General features: G+C 37.9%; 1 long non-coding RNA gene across 1 annotated transcript; it reads right to left on the reverse strand.

The window, feature by feature from the left end:
• Nucleotides 1-9,925: 9,925 nt before the first annotated feature.
• Nucleotides 9,926-13,753, reverse strand: LOC133969234 (uncharacterized). Its single transcript, XR_009924190.1, has 3 exons — nt 13,297-13,753; nt 10,881-10,957; nt 9,926-10,046 (listed from the first exon to the last, which is right to left on the reverse strand). It is a non-coding gene; the product is annotated as an uncharacterized LOC133969234 (long non-coding RNA).
• Between the last annotated feature and the right edge of the window lie 1,836 nt (nt 13,754-15,589).

Consider the following 15,589-nt stretch of genomic DNA (forward strand, 5'->3'; position numbering starts at 1 on the left):
CCTCCTCGATCTCTCTCTGCAATGCTATTTCCTCCTTCTCCTCTATCTGTCTCTTCTTCAGCACTTGTTTGTGCTCCTCTTCGAGCTCTCTCTTCTTCAGTGCTATTTCCTCCTTCTCCTCCTTCTGTCTCTTCTTCAGAGCTTTATTCTCCTCCTCCTTCAACTCTGTCTCTCTCTTCTTCTGGGCTTTTTTCTCCTCCATATCCTTCCTCTCTCTCTCCATTTCCTCTTTCCTTTCCAGCTTCTTCTTCTCCTGGGAGGAGCTCCGTCGTTTAAAGAGAGAACTGGTAAACATCTTCCATCTTCCATGTGTCCCCTCTCTCTCCTCCTTCTCCTCCTTCTCTCTCTTCTTCAGTGCTATTTGCTCCTTCTGTCTCTTCTTTAGCGCTCTATTCTCCTCCTCCTTCAACTCCGTCTCTCTCTTCGTCTGTGCTTTTTTCTCCTCCATCTTCTTCTCTTCTCTCTCTCGCTCCGAGTGGTTGTCCAATTCCGGATTCGCCACTTGCAGCTTGCGGATTATTTCCTCCATCCATTTCACTAACTTCCTAAGGTCGCCATGCTCCTGTTCCTTCTCTGCCGCTTGCTTCTTTAGAGCAGGGATCTCATTAGCGTGATGTGCTTTCAAAGACTCCATCTGATTCTTCTGGTCTGCCACCTGCTGCTTTAGAGCAGTGATCTCAGCAGCCAGATGTTCTTTCAAGGTGTCAATCTGATTCTTCTGGTCAGCCACCTGTTGCTTTATTTTAGGGATCTCAGCAGCCAGCATTTGTCCAAGAAACTGAAAGACACAAATATCGATAGAACAGGTAAATACACAGTCCTATCCTAACGTCAGATATATTCACACAGAGCTGAATGGCAGTTGTGTTTTGAAGTCTCTCCTGCTGAGAACAAAACTTACTGTGTCTCCTGAGTCGTTGATCTCTTCCATGTTTGATGAAGGAATCTGATCCAATGTAGTAAAAGTTATTGTAAATAGTTTTGCTGTGAACCTCTTGTCTACTGACTGTTGCTGTGGTGGTTTGAGGAAGTCTTCAGAGAGAATAGTCTCGTAAAACTAAGTCTAGAAATCGTTTTACTGGACACATAAGAATTATGCTCCTTTATATGTTAGGCAAAGGTTCAAATAACCTATGGTATCAAAGGATCCAATAATCTATGTGACAAGACAAAATCATAGGATCAAATAATCTAAGTAGTTTGATTTGACTCAAGAGAGGTGTTGGTCCTATGGTATCAAAGGTTCCAATAATCTATGTGACAACACAAAATCATAGGATCAAATAATCTAAGGATATACTATTTGAATTGATTTGAACAGTGTTACGTAATATATATATATTTATATATTATATAATATAAATAATAACAATAACAATAATAAAACAAATATGTCTTATAATTACTCTGATGTTAATAGGTAACATCATCTCTCTGTGTTCTTTAGCTGATTTAAGTTTCAATTGATAATTTAAATTGATTTCCTTTCAAATCTATCTATGGCCTCAGATGATCTGGTGATTTCTCCTGAGAGAAAAGAGTTTCCTCACAAACAGATAACGGCTCTGATGTCACATGACTTGTTGGGATCATGTGATGCAGATGTAGAACCTTCTCTCTGATGAACTGAAGTCATAGGACTGGATCTGAAGAAGATCCTAAAGAGTAAAGTGGGGGTCAATCAATGAGTGTGTGGTTTCAGGCACACTTCAGATCTCAGGATCTCTAGGGTTCAAGTGGAATCTCTGTATTTGTCTAATATCTATTCTCTGGAGAGGGGCTGTGTATCTGTGCTGGTGTTTCAGTGTTTCCCTGAGAACAAGAGGAGAAAGACACACAGAGTTTATAAAATATTAATCTTTTACATAAATGTATATTTCTAGTTTCAGACACTTAAACAGCTGAAACGTGTGGAATGTTTTTAATCTCAGTTTTTCGTTCATGAGTCTGTGACATTTGGGGGAAAAACCCATCATGGTATCATCTCCAGACATCTGCTGGTGTTCCTCTTCGATTTTCTCTCTCACAAAGACATGCACACACGCGTACACACACACACACACACACACACACACACACACACACTCACGCTGCCATTGTGGATCCAGAGGACAGCGTGGCAATCTGTTAATTACATATCTCCCAAAGTTCAATATTTCGGAGGGCATCACTACAAAGGCAAGAATGAACTGTATAAATAATGGATTTGTTATTCTCTGTGATTAAAGCTGAATATCAAACCAATCAGACCGTCTCTCTGATTCTCACTTTCCGCCGCTTTCATGCTTAAAACACCAGGGAAAACGAAGTGGAGGGGAAAAAAGAGAATAAGCATGAAATATTTGTTATTCATGAGTTCGTTTTATTCAGATTTCCTCGGTGTGAGAGTTCATATCTCAGACTAATGTGGCTTCATGCAGATGAGCGTCTCCAGTGAGGAGCCGTCCACGGGTTCTGTCTGAGGAACCACTTTGAATTGTTTGCACAGAAAGTTCAAAAACACAGAAGTCTCCCCTCGCAAGGTCACACACACGCAGACACACACCCACACACACACACACACACACATACTGGTTTCCATGGTTTGCGGGGCGTGCACTTTTTATCATAACCTGTGGGGACCACCCTTTCTAGAGGTTGTGGAAGTATGAAAAAAATCAGGGACACTAAGAAAAAATCAGTTAGTACATACACACCTTAAAATATCTAAATTCATGAAGTAGTGTTTTGACTGTGCAAAATGGGGACCTTAGAAAAAACCGGTAGGTATGGCTGATGGGGACCTCATTTACATATCATTTGCATGACTCACACAACTTGTTATAAGACTAATGGGGACCATGCTTCAAAAAGCATTTTTATATACATTATTACTGATACCGTAAGTCCTTCCATTATTACATTTGTTAGAGCTGTTTGTTTAAAACTAATAAAGTCTAGCCAAAAAGAACAAAAGTTGTTGATAGAAAATGTAGAGATATAACATGATACCTGTAAATGGTGATAGGGATGCAAAGCATTACTTTGTACAGAAAATCTTGCTGTTCATGAACTCCGCCTTACAATGAAGCAGAATTTTATAGGACTATTAGTGTAATGTGGTTGAAGTGAATATAAACTTATCAAACAGTGACGGGCTGTCTATATCCCTACAAAGAATAATTCTTATTCAGTCAAATTTGTAAGATATTTTTAATTTCAGACAACCACATAGCAACCGCTTACTGGTGGTAATCTTCCCATTATTTACTTAATTTCCTCTTGTTGGCTGTAATGCGGTTATATATGTAGAATTTCACATTCTGCCAGCTCCGGTCCTTAAGAGCTTCTGGATCAGCCCTTAAACACGTCTCACAGTCAAACTTTGCTGGAGCAATACAAGATGTGATGAATCGATTCATGTGCCTTTCCACTGCCTTCACGTCTGTCTCCTTCCAGGGTGTTTTCTTCTTTTGGGCAGTTGTACCTTTAAGTGGTCGGAAAAACACATTTGTAAATACAAGGACTCCAAAGTGTGTAAGAGTTATAATCCAAAGTTACAAGTTCTATAAAGTATAAACTAACTTCTACAGTATAAGAAAACTAAAATATACAATTAATCTGCCAAGAAAACACTGATATGTGCATTCTGACTGAAATTGTCAGTGGGAAAGAGGATTTTGATGCCATTTTCTTATAAGCTGAACATGCTGTGTTATATTAACAAATAAACTGTTCATTCTGATCAATGACATGGACTCACATTCACTGACATAAATTTCTCAAAATTGTCATGAAGAAAAAACTGTATTTATAAAATGTTGGATCTGTTGGATAAATAAATACAATGTACTGATTCACTCATTAATCTAACTAACTATGGAATTGTGAGGACGTAGGACAGGTGTTTGGTATAGGGACTAGTTGTTGTTTGTATGTTTATACTATTAAAACTGTAACTGTTATGAGTCCTACTTTAAGGACCTAATATACTCTAGAATCAGCCAAACAACCCTTTATCTGATTATTGCAGGCATGAATATACAGATAAAACTACATTAAATGGGGGCAGCAACAGTTATGCGGCAAAGGTCTGAAATGACAAAGTATTGGTGGCAACATCTTAAGTTGGCAACACAGACAACAGTCTCTGATCTGGCCTTTTTTTTATGATTGCTATCTAACGATGTCCTTTATAGTCTGACTTGACCGGGTTCTTCTACTGCTCTGGGGGCTTCAGGTGTAATGTTTTGACCATCCAAAATCATGTTGTCTGGTGTTGTATAATCGCAGACAGTGGGGCCCATTGAGCTATCAGGATCATTAAGAGGCAGAAAAGTGTTCTTAAAGTTTAGTTGAACTGAAGCATCACTGTCACAGTCACTTTCGGAGATGGTATCTGGTACGTGATCATCTGCACTCTCTGATGATGAATCAAATAGTTCAGAATCTTCCAGATCTGTGTCTTTCATCTAAAAAAATTAATGAAAAGATTATAAATATGTAGAGCTGTAACAGGTAGATGAGAAATTATTCTTTGTGCTGTTTTGCAAGTTTTGTGTCATAATTTGATTATTTTAGCAGTTTATATCATAATAAGCAGAATATTTTGACTGTTCTGAAAAAAAAAAGACTATATCGAATTGCAGCAACTTGAAAAATTGAAGTGCAACTGAAAGTTATTGTAGGCCGTCTTAATTTTGGTACAAAAGTCTCTTCAAGTTTTTTGAAGTCTGTAATCTGAAAATAAAGGCACATATGCAATAAATAATTTAGTAAAAGTGCATATAAGAATTTTTGAGATCAAAGTTGTGTCTGCTCTGCTAAACTAATTCTGAATTCACAATCTAGAAAAAACATGTTTCACACATTTTAGACACAACATTAGAGTTCATCGTGGGGACCAGTTTTATCTAACTTTTCAAAAACAGTTACTACTTGCACACTGTCAGAAGGTGTGTTGTGGGGACCACGTGAATACAAAATGTAGAGTGATAATTTATCAAGAAAGAAAATACTGTGAAGTTTGAAATCGACCATGAATATACCTCTACCACTAACCTTCAAGATGCCATACTTGAAATGTCATTGTATAACCAATTTACATAACTTCTGACCAGTAAAGCTATTTCTCATTCACACAACTTAACACATGCTTTGTGGGGACATTTTACACACAACATTATAGTTCATTGTGGGGACCAGTTTTATCTAACTTTTCAAAAAACAGTTACTACTTGCACACTGTCAGAAGGTGTGTTGTGGGGACCACGTGAATACAAAATGTAGTGTGATAATTTATCAAGAAAGAAAATACTGTGAAGTTTGAAATCGACCATGAATATACCTCTACCACTAACCTTCAAGATGCCATACTTGAAATGTCATTGTATAACCAATTTACATAACTTCTGACCAGCAAAGCTATTTCTCATTCACACAACTTAACACATGCTTTGTGGGGACATTTTACACACAACATTATAGTTCATTGTGGGGACCAGTTTTATCTAACTTTTCAAAAACAGTTTCTTCTTCTAACCAGCGAAGCTCTTTCTCATTCACACAACTTAACACATGCTTTGTGGGGACATTTTACACACAACATTATAGTTCATTGTGGGGACCAGTTTTATCTAACTTTTCAAAAAGTTACTACTTGCACACTGTCAGAAGGTGTGTTGTGGGGACCACGTGAATACAAAATGTAGTGCGATAATTTATCAAGAAAGAAAATACTGTGAAGTTTGAAATCGACCATGAATACACCTCTACCACTAACCTTCAAGATGCCATACTTGAAATGTCATTGCTTACCAATTTACATAACTTCTGACCATTAAAGCTATTTCTCATTCACACAACTTAACACATGCTTTGTGGGGACATTTTACACACAACATTATAGTTCATTGTGGGGACCAGTTTTATCTAACTTTTCAAAAACAGTTACTACTTGCACACTGTCAGAAGGTGTGTTGTGGGGACCACGTGACTCCAAAATGTAGAGTGATAATTTATCAAGAAAGAAAATACTGTGAAGTTTGAAATCGACCTTGAATATACCTCTACCACTAACCTTCAAGATGCCATACTTGAAATGTCATTGTTTACCAATTTACATAACTTCTGACCAGTAAAGCTATTTCTCATTCACACAACTTAAAACAGGCTTTGTGGGGACATTTTACACACAACATTATAGTTCATTGTGGGGACCAGTTTTATCTAACTTTTCTGAAACAGTTTCTTCTTCTGACCAGCGAAGCTCTTTCTCGTTCACACAACTTAACACATGCTTTGTGGGGACATTTTACACACAACATTATAGTTCATTGTGGGGACCAGTTTTATCTAACTTTTCAAAAAACAGTTACTACTTGCACACTGTCAGAAGGTGTGTTGTGGGGACCACGTGAATACAAAATGTAGTGTGATAATTTATCAAGAAAGAAAATACTGTGAAGTTTGAAATCGACCATGAATATACCTCTACCACTAACCTTCAAGATGCCATACTTGAAATGTCATTGTTTACCAATTTACATAACTTCTGACCAGTAAAGCTATTTCTCATTCACACAACTTAAAACAGGCTTTGTGGGGACATTTTACACACAACATTATAGTTCATTGTGGGGACCAGTTTTATCTAACTTTTCTGAAACAGTTTCTTCTTCTGACCAGCGAAGCTCTTTCTCGTTCACACAACTTAACACATGCTTTGTGGGGACATTTTACACACAACATTATAGTTCATTGTGGGGACCAGTTTTATCTAACTTTTCAAAAAACAGTTACTACTTGCACACTGTCAGAAGGTGTGTTGTGGGGACCACGTGAATACAAAATGTAGTGTGATAATTTATCAAGAAAGAAAATACTGTGAAGTTTGAAATCGACCATGAATATACCTCTACCACTAACCTTCAAGATGCCATACTTGAAATGTCATTGCTTACCAATTTACATAACTTCTGTACGGTAAAGTTATTTCTCATTCACACAACTTAACACATGCTTTGTGGGGACATTTTACACACAACATTATAGTTCATTGTGGGGACCAGTTTTATCTAACTTTTCTGAAACAGTTTCTTCTTCTGACCAGCGAAGCTCTTTCTCGTTCACACAACTTAACACATGCTTTGTGGGGACATTTTACACACAACATTATAGTTCATTGTGGGGACCAGTTTTATCTAACTTTTCAAAAACAGTTACTACTTGCACACTGTCAGAAGGTGTGTTGTGGGGACCACGTGACTCCAAAATGTAGTGTGATAATTTATCAAGAAATAAAATACTGTGAAGTTTGAAATCGACCATGAATATACCTCTACCACTAACCTTCAAGATGCCATACTTGAAATGTCATTGTATACCAATTTACATAACTTCTGACCATTAAAGCTATTTCTCATTCACACAACTTAACACATGCTTTGTGGGGACATTTTACACACAACATTATAGTTCATTGTGGGGACCAGTTTTATCTAACTTTTCAAAAACAGTTACTACTTGCACACTGTCAGAAGGTGTGTTGTGGGGACCACGTGACTCCAAAATGTAGAGTGATAATTTATCAAGAAAGAAAATACTGTGAAGTTTGAAATCGACCATGAATATACCTCTACCACTAACCTTCAAGATGCCATACTTGAAATGTCATTGTTTACCAATTTACATAACTTCTGACCATTAAAGCTATTTCTCATTCACACAACTTAACACATGCTTTGTGGGGACATTTTGCACACTACATTATAGTTCATTGTGGGGACCAGTTTTATCAAATTTTTCTGAAACAGTTTCTTCTTCTGACCAGCGAAGCTCTTTCTCGTTCACACAACTTAACACATGCTTTGTGGGGACATTTTACACACAACATTATAGTTCATTGTGGGGACCAGTTTTATCTAACTTTTCAAAAACAGTTACTACTTGCACACTGTCAGAAGGTGTGTTGTGGGGACCACGTGACTCCAAAATGTAGAGTGAGAATTTATCAAGAAAGAAAATACTGTGAAGTTTGAAATCGACCATGAATATACCTCTACCACTAACCTTCAAGATGCCATACTTGAAATGTCATTGTATAACCAATTTACATAACTTCTGACCAGTAAAGCTATTTCTCATTCACACAACTTAACACATGCTTTGTGGGGACATTTTGCACACTACATTATAGTTCATTGTGGGGACCAGTTTTATCAAATTTTTCTGAAACAGTTTCTTCTTCTGACCAGCGAAGCTCTTTCTCGTTCACACAACTTAACACATGCTTTGTGGGGACATTTTACACACAACATTATAGTTCATTGTGGGGACCAGTTTTATCTAACTTTTCAAAAACAGTTACTACTTGCACACTGTCAGAAGGTGTGTTGTGGGGACCACGTGACTCCAAAATGTAGAGTGAGAATTTATCAAGAAAGAAAATACTGTGAAGTTTGAAATCGACCATGAATATACCTCTACCACTAACCTTCAAGATGCCATACTTGAAATGTCATTGTATAACCAATTTACATAACTTCTGACCAGTAAAGCTATTTCTCATTCACACAACTTAACACATGCTTTGTGGGGACATTTTGCACACTACATTATAGTTCATTGTGGGGACCAGTTTTATCAAATTTTTCTGAAACAGTTTCTTCTTCTGACCAGCGAAGCTCTTTCTCGTTCACACAACTTAACACATGCTTTGTGGGGACATTTTACACAAAATATTGCATTTCCTTGTGTGTTTTACCTAATTGTTCACACACAGTTTCTACATAAACTCGGAACAAAGAGTGATCATATAATGATAAAACAGTGATGGGCATGAATTTACCTCTTCAGGTCTGGTCTTTGGCCCAAAGGCACAAGCCATCAGACTCTCTGAGTGGACAGGATCTGAATCATCCTCCTCCATGTTGTTAACAGTGATGCTGGTCGTCTGTAAACAAAAGAAAACGTTCCCAATATTTACTTATATTATATTCTAATATTTCTATTCAGATAAAGTTTTGAGATTACATCCATGTCATAAGCAGGACTGGATACATTTGGCAAATGACCCTGATTCTTTAACATATAAAGTGATAGCATTTCAATGCTTTTTAATTATGCCCAAACCCATTACCCTAACCCTACCCCTTGTTTTCGAGGGTATTCTTGCCCCTTGAAACAGAGGTTGAAATCTTCCCCATCTAATTGGGACAGCCCTCCAAGAGCTGTTACATAACCAGTGGTCATCGCAAAAACCTGCAACGACATCAGTAGTCTTTGATGTAAACACAAGCGACAAAAGGTTTTGCTGGGTATGTCATTGTAAAAACATTATTGAGATCTCTAATTAACCAATGCTATTGTTTGCATTCACTAAAGTGACAAACCTATAATATCCTAATATCATCTATGCTAATGCAGGTGAATCAATGACTTTTCCATTCATCCAATGGAAGTTGAAAAGTTTGGACACTCTGCACTATTTCACATATAAATCAAAATCAGAGCTTCAGGCTGCTTGCAGAGGTTTGTAGACAACCCTGCTAGGATGCAGTGTTAATAGAGGATCATTCAGTTCAGTAACATAATATCTATAATGATCTAAACTGACCTTCAATAGCTTCTTAAAACTTTTGTAAATTAGATTCCTGTTTGTTATTTCATGTTCCTGTTATTTTCACTACACTAAGTGGTCGCTCATACATAGCAGCTTAAAGCAGGTTGTGATAGGCAATCCTGGTATTTTTTGTATATGTAACGTGTACATGGTTAAAACAATATTAATACAGCCAAATTAGGTCCACATATTTCTCATTCTACTATTTGTTGTGATACTTGACTCATTGTATTTGCTGTGTTCTGTGCTACATACCTGTGTTTGCCATGGGCAGTCTTCACCTCCATAGTTATAGGCGATTTCTTCTCCTTCTTTGTCATCCAGGGCAAATAAACAAAGGTGGGGTTCTCCATTAACACCAATTTTTTTCATTTTGGAGTAAGGACGTCTGTGTTCATCATTAACTTGTCTCCCAATTGAGCCATCTTCTCTGAAAGCATCAATACTTGAGAAATTGGAAAAATTGAAAAAGAAAAAATACAAATGTCACAATATATCACAATAAAACCAGAGCCCCACTTAGTATAACTTAAAATAGTATATGGAGTGTAGTTTAGGAATTCTGAAGTCCACTTGAAGGCAAACATGAATGCAGCACATCAGGGGTGGTTAAGTTTTCTCCTTCTCTGGGATTCTGCATCACTTATTATATCCTTAAAATGCAGATGCAGATTAAGATGCATTTATTAGTCCCAAACAAATGCACAGACATGCAAAGGCACACTCATGCAGGTAGGGAAATTTAATCTCTGCTTTTGACCCATCTGGTGCAGGATACACAGAGCAGTGAGCGACCATGTACGGCGCTCGGGGAGCAGATGTTGGGGGAGTAAGGTGCCTTGCTCAGGGGCACTAGACAGGGTAGGGAAACTCTTGGATTTTTGGACAGATCAATCCAGGTTCATCTTTTGTTGTTTCTCGGTGGAGTCGAACCAGAGACAAACCAGAAACGAACCAGAGACATTCTCTGCCCATAGTCCAAGTTTCTGCCGATAGACCACCGCCTCTAGACCTCCCCCCTATATATAACAAAGTCTCCTTTGCAAATTGTACCCTTTGCAAATATACCACATCCTGCAAACAATAAAAACATTTTCAATAAAACAGGAGGATCCATTAATTCTATTCCTTGACAATGAGTTTATGCTAATATATACTACAAAACAAACCAAAACTGACCACTGCAGCATTCTAGTCCCTATTAAATGTACTCTGGAGCTTTTCTTTTGATTTTAAATGATAATTATTTATTGATTATTTACAGCAGATACCACCTTACCTTTTGCTGCATAAATATACTGGACCTCTAATTTGCAGATGTGTATCATGTGGAATTGCTGATCCGTGGTGGCATTTCTGAAGGAAAAGATTAAAACAAATGAGTTTACTTTAAAATAATTGTTTGATTTGTTTGCTTAGTAAGATTTTGTGGTACTACAAATTGTTGTTGTTGCCTAAAACCTCATGAGGATTGTTTTTCTTGCAAAATTCAACTACAGTAACATTCTCCTTCACTCTCTGTCATGAGTAACCTTCCTGCCTACAGGATGATGCATACTCCTGTGCGTTCTTGCATAAACTATACACATCTACAAACATATATGCACCGTATATCTGTCTTGTGCATGTGTGAAAGCTAAACCGGGTCAAATCTAAAGCCAATTCTTTAGATTTTACCTGCAGGTCATGCCTGAAAACACCTTAAATGAGAGATGATTATGTCTGAATAATTATGAAGGAGTTTGGCTTTCACATATAAAGAACACAGCAGGAGAATTCAGACAGGAGGAGGCTCCTGGGTAGAGCAAGCCAGAGGCATGACATGATGACAAATTCAGTATCAGAGAGCATAGTATTTTTTTTTACAGCACATCAAAGATGATGGCAAAAGAATGTAATTGTATTTAGTTTTGCATTTACACCAATGTTACAAGCATTTGAATATGTCCTCATTATCAACAAAGAGTCAACAGGGAGATTTTTCATGCTGAGATATTTTTATTATCCCAGTCTCACGTGTGTGAGCTGTTAAAAACACTATGAATTTGCCTACTCGCCAGCTCTGAATCCTCCGGATAATCTCCTACTGTATTTTCTCAATGGCTTATTCGGACAATCTGCAGAGTTTTTACTGGGGGGGTGACAGAAGAAACTCTGGATTATCTGGAGCGTTTGCGTTTTTACAAACTGCCCCTATCTGGATAGTCTCTTGGTATCATCCAGATTGCAGTGCATGTTTAAAAGCAACTTAAAGAGAGTAAAGTAAGAAGGAAAACAAAGCAGCAGCTATTTTCTGTTGTGATTTTATACGGGAAATAGATGATTCACTATTTTAACTTCATTTAAATTCAACAAATGTGGTGTTATTCCCACATAATAACTGGTAGTGTTGACACCTTTTCTCTTATCTACCAGGGCAACACAGAACAGAAGTGGGTTAAATGAAAACCATGAAAGAATTATCCATAGACTATTCAATATTATTAAGATTAAGATTAAGATGCATTTATTTGTCTCAAACACATGCACAGACATGCAAAGGCACACTCATGAAGGAAGGGAAATTTAATCTCTGCTTTTGACCCATCTGGTGCAGGACACACAGAGCAGTGAGCGACCATGTACGGCGCTCGGGGAGCAGATGTTGGGGGAGTAAGGTGCCTTGCTCAGGGGCACTAGACAGGGCAGGGAGACTCTTGGATTTTTGGACAGATCAATCCAGGTTCGTCTTTGGTTGTCTCTCTGTGGAGTCGAACCAGAGACGAACCAGAGACCTTCTCTGCCCACAGTCCAAGTTTCTGCCACTAGACCACCGCCTTATGAATACAAATACACCTTTCAATTACATTGACCTCATCACACAAGAACTTCTCTCTCCCCTGCTTTAGCTGTACAAACACTTTAACTTTCTATCTGCAAAAAAAGTAATATTCACAGTAAAATTTCTCAGCTTTTACCTGTTTATTTGCCTGACGTTAATAACCTACTGCTCTACTTTTCTATTCTAGACATTTTATCATATTAGTGACTTGTCATTTGTGATTGTAGCTAATTTAACTTAACTGCAGGTTTTAGATTTAATCATCTATCATTTAATTCCAGATTTATGCCTCTGACCATGTTTCTTTAATAACCTGCTCTGCCTCTTCCACATGAACCTGCCCATGTTAAATAAGAAAATAAGTTAAAAGGGCCGGTTCATAACCAGCTTCCAAATAGAGGTTATCCAGAGCAGCCAGGTTACACTTCCTCTGTTGTTTAAAATTTAAAGCCCCTCAGCGGAAGCTACAGTCAGACTTAAATTATTCTGTATAATGGTACTGTGTAAAATGTGAACAGCTGTAATTTGAATTGTCTGACTATAGTCAAAACCTGTGCTCTATAATGTTCTCTATTAATTAATTTAAACATACTAAATATAGCATAACAGGGCTTATATTGATCTTAAGTTCATCATAACAAAATGAGACTCAAAACTCAGAAATGCTTAACTTGATTGTCTCCTTCAGTTTACATAAACTCCTACACATATGCATCATGCATGCAAGTAGTAATAGAAATGCAGTAAAACATTTGGCAACACTTAGCCTTTGTAGCTAATCAGAGCTATTAATCATGCTAGCTAGGTACAAGTAATACATGCAATTTGAGGATTCAACACTGCTTATAATTATTTAAGATACAACTGTGCTTACCTTATGCTTTACTTTTGCTCCTCTGCACATGTTCTTATCTTCTTAGCTAGTTTCTCCATCAAATAATCTTCTTTTACTGTTGATAGCTACCTCTTGATGCTGAAAATGTCCTCGCTGCTTGAATCATTCCTAATGGGGACAAGGAAGTGGGTGGCACCCAACCATATTTGGAAGATGTGTGTGTGTGAAGCAGTGGGTGCAGTACTAACTAGAAACAGTAGGGCCACCAATGAGCAATGCTCACACACTCACACTCACCAAAAAACATGTCGTATGGGCCAATGCTTAAAACTTCACGGGCACCTTCAGAGTAGCTCTAGTAGTCATTTAAAAGGGTTATCCTCATGGGGACCGGGATTTTGGTCCCCAAAGCGCAACCGGTCCCCATGACGTGACTGTGTAAACAGTCAACGGTCCCCATCGCGTGATGATTACCAGAACACACACACACACACACACACACACACCTCATCCCAACCCTGGTCCTCACAGAGATGTCAGATGTGAACCTGCATCACTTCACTGAGATGAATAATAGGTGGGCTCAGTTTAAACTCTTCTCCTCCCACAGCGCACCACAAAATAAATCACTTTTCAAGTCAATCAATAGACTTCAGGCTTTTACTCCTTCTGCTGCTCCTCCCTCTGTGTCCTCTACCTGTTCGTCCACAGCAGATTCATCACACATTCAAGTAAGTAGAACTTGAAAAGAGAAAATGCAGATATTAATATGTGGAAATGTAAAACATAAATACACAAGTTCTCACTTTACAGCTGATGTCGGTGCCAATATGTCATTTGAATCGGCCAACAGAAATAACTGTCGTGCAACTCGGCTCTAGAAGCTTTTACAAAGTTGAACAGAAAGTTTTACAGTGAAAGTTAGAGGTCAAGTGAACGTCTCCCTTGTTTTACACAAACAGTGTTAGAGGTTGTGTTGTGTTGTGATTCACCGACTCTTCTCTGAGAGGGAAACAAGCATCTTGGAACAACAGCGTAAGGAAGGGAAAGTGTGAGCTGGTAATAATAATACAAATAGTTACAGGCTCCTGATTTGTCACTTGAACATGAATCTTTATGAAACATCTATTCCTTGACGTATATAAGCCGTCTCTTTTTAGAACATTTCCATATATACATGTTAAACCTTCCCTGTTACTCATATGAGTGAAACCCTTTTCTCAATGTGAGTAATAAACAAGCTGCTATTTGCAGCTGCAGGAAGTTGATCGAGTGACTTTAGTTAAATAAATGAGACCGTGAATAAAAGACTTATCAGCACCGTGAGAGCTCAGTAATTAAAGTTACGTCATTCGTTTAATCTGTTTAAGAGATTTCTGATTAACGAACAGTCGAGAACGTCACACGTCCACTAATCATGTTGCTTCTCCACTTTGCATCTTAGAAAACAAACTGGACGTAGTGAGTTCATCAGCTTGAGAGGAGCCGGGTCAGAGTCGGGGCTGCTGCATGGTTTACTACCTTTCCAGCATTTATGCTAATCTAAACTAAGCTAATCTAAACTTAACTAAGCTAAGCTAAGCTAAGCTAAGCTAAGCTAAGCTTCTTTTGGCTCCAGCAAGAGATTTCAGGAAGTAGATGGGCTGCAGCGCCTCCTACAGGCAAATAACTACAAGGTGAAAAGGTTCTCAAAACACATTAATACAAAACACTTTTATTTTGTTTACCGAAAGGACGTGACATATCACAGAAGTGGATGTTGAGATAAATCGTATAATATTATTTTAAATATGTGATTTCTCTGATGTAGACGAGGCACAACCTGAAAGGATCATTGATTCCTGTGCAGTGACACCGGGTTAGACGCGTCTCAAAGAGAAGATCTGATTATTTTACTTTACCAAGAAGGTTCCACTGGTGTAGAACGTGTAACTATCAGGGCGTCTAGGTCAGGATTTAATGGGCATGATTCCCTGGGATGATTTAATTACACTATAATCAAATTAGATTTGTCTTTTGTTGTGTAAAACATATTTTAAAAGCTGGGCTCCAGTGAAATATAACATATACAGATTTGAGTGTTGTTATGATCTCATCTAGATCTTCATAAGAAAGCTGTAAGTGTTTTTACCAAAGTGAGAAACTGTAGAAGTTTCATTTCTATAAACAAGCCGGTCGCTGTCCGTGGTCCTGAACCCGATGTCAGAGAAACAACCAAGAACTGCTTTGCAACTCAATATATAGAAATGATATCATAAATATGTAATTTGGGGATTTGTACAGCTACAACTCCAGCCCCCCTCCAGGTGTCAGGTTGTGTTTCATTGTGTAT

The sequence above is a fragment of the Platichthys flesus genome, chromosome 15, assembly GCF_949316205.1.
Source record: "Platichthys flesus chromosome 15, fPlaFle2.1, whole genome shotgun sequence".
Classification (NCBI taxonomy): domain Eukaryota; kingdom Metazoa; phylum Chordata; class Actinopteri; order Pleuronectiformes; family Pleuronectidae; genus Platichthys; species Platichthys flesus.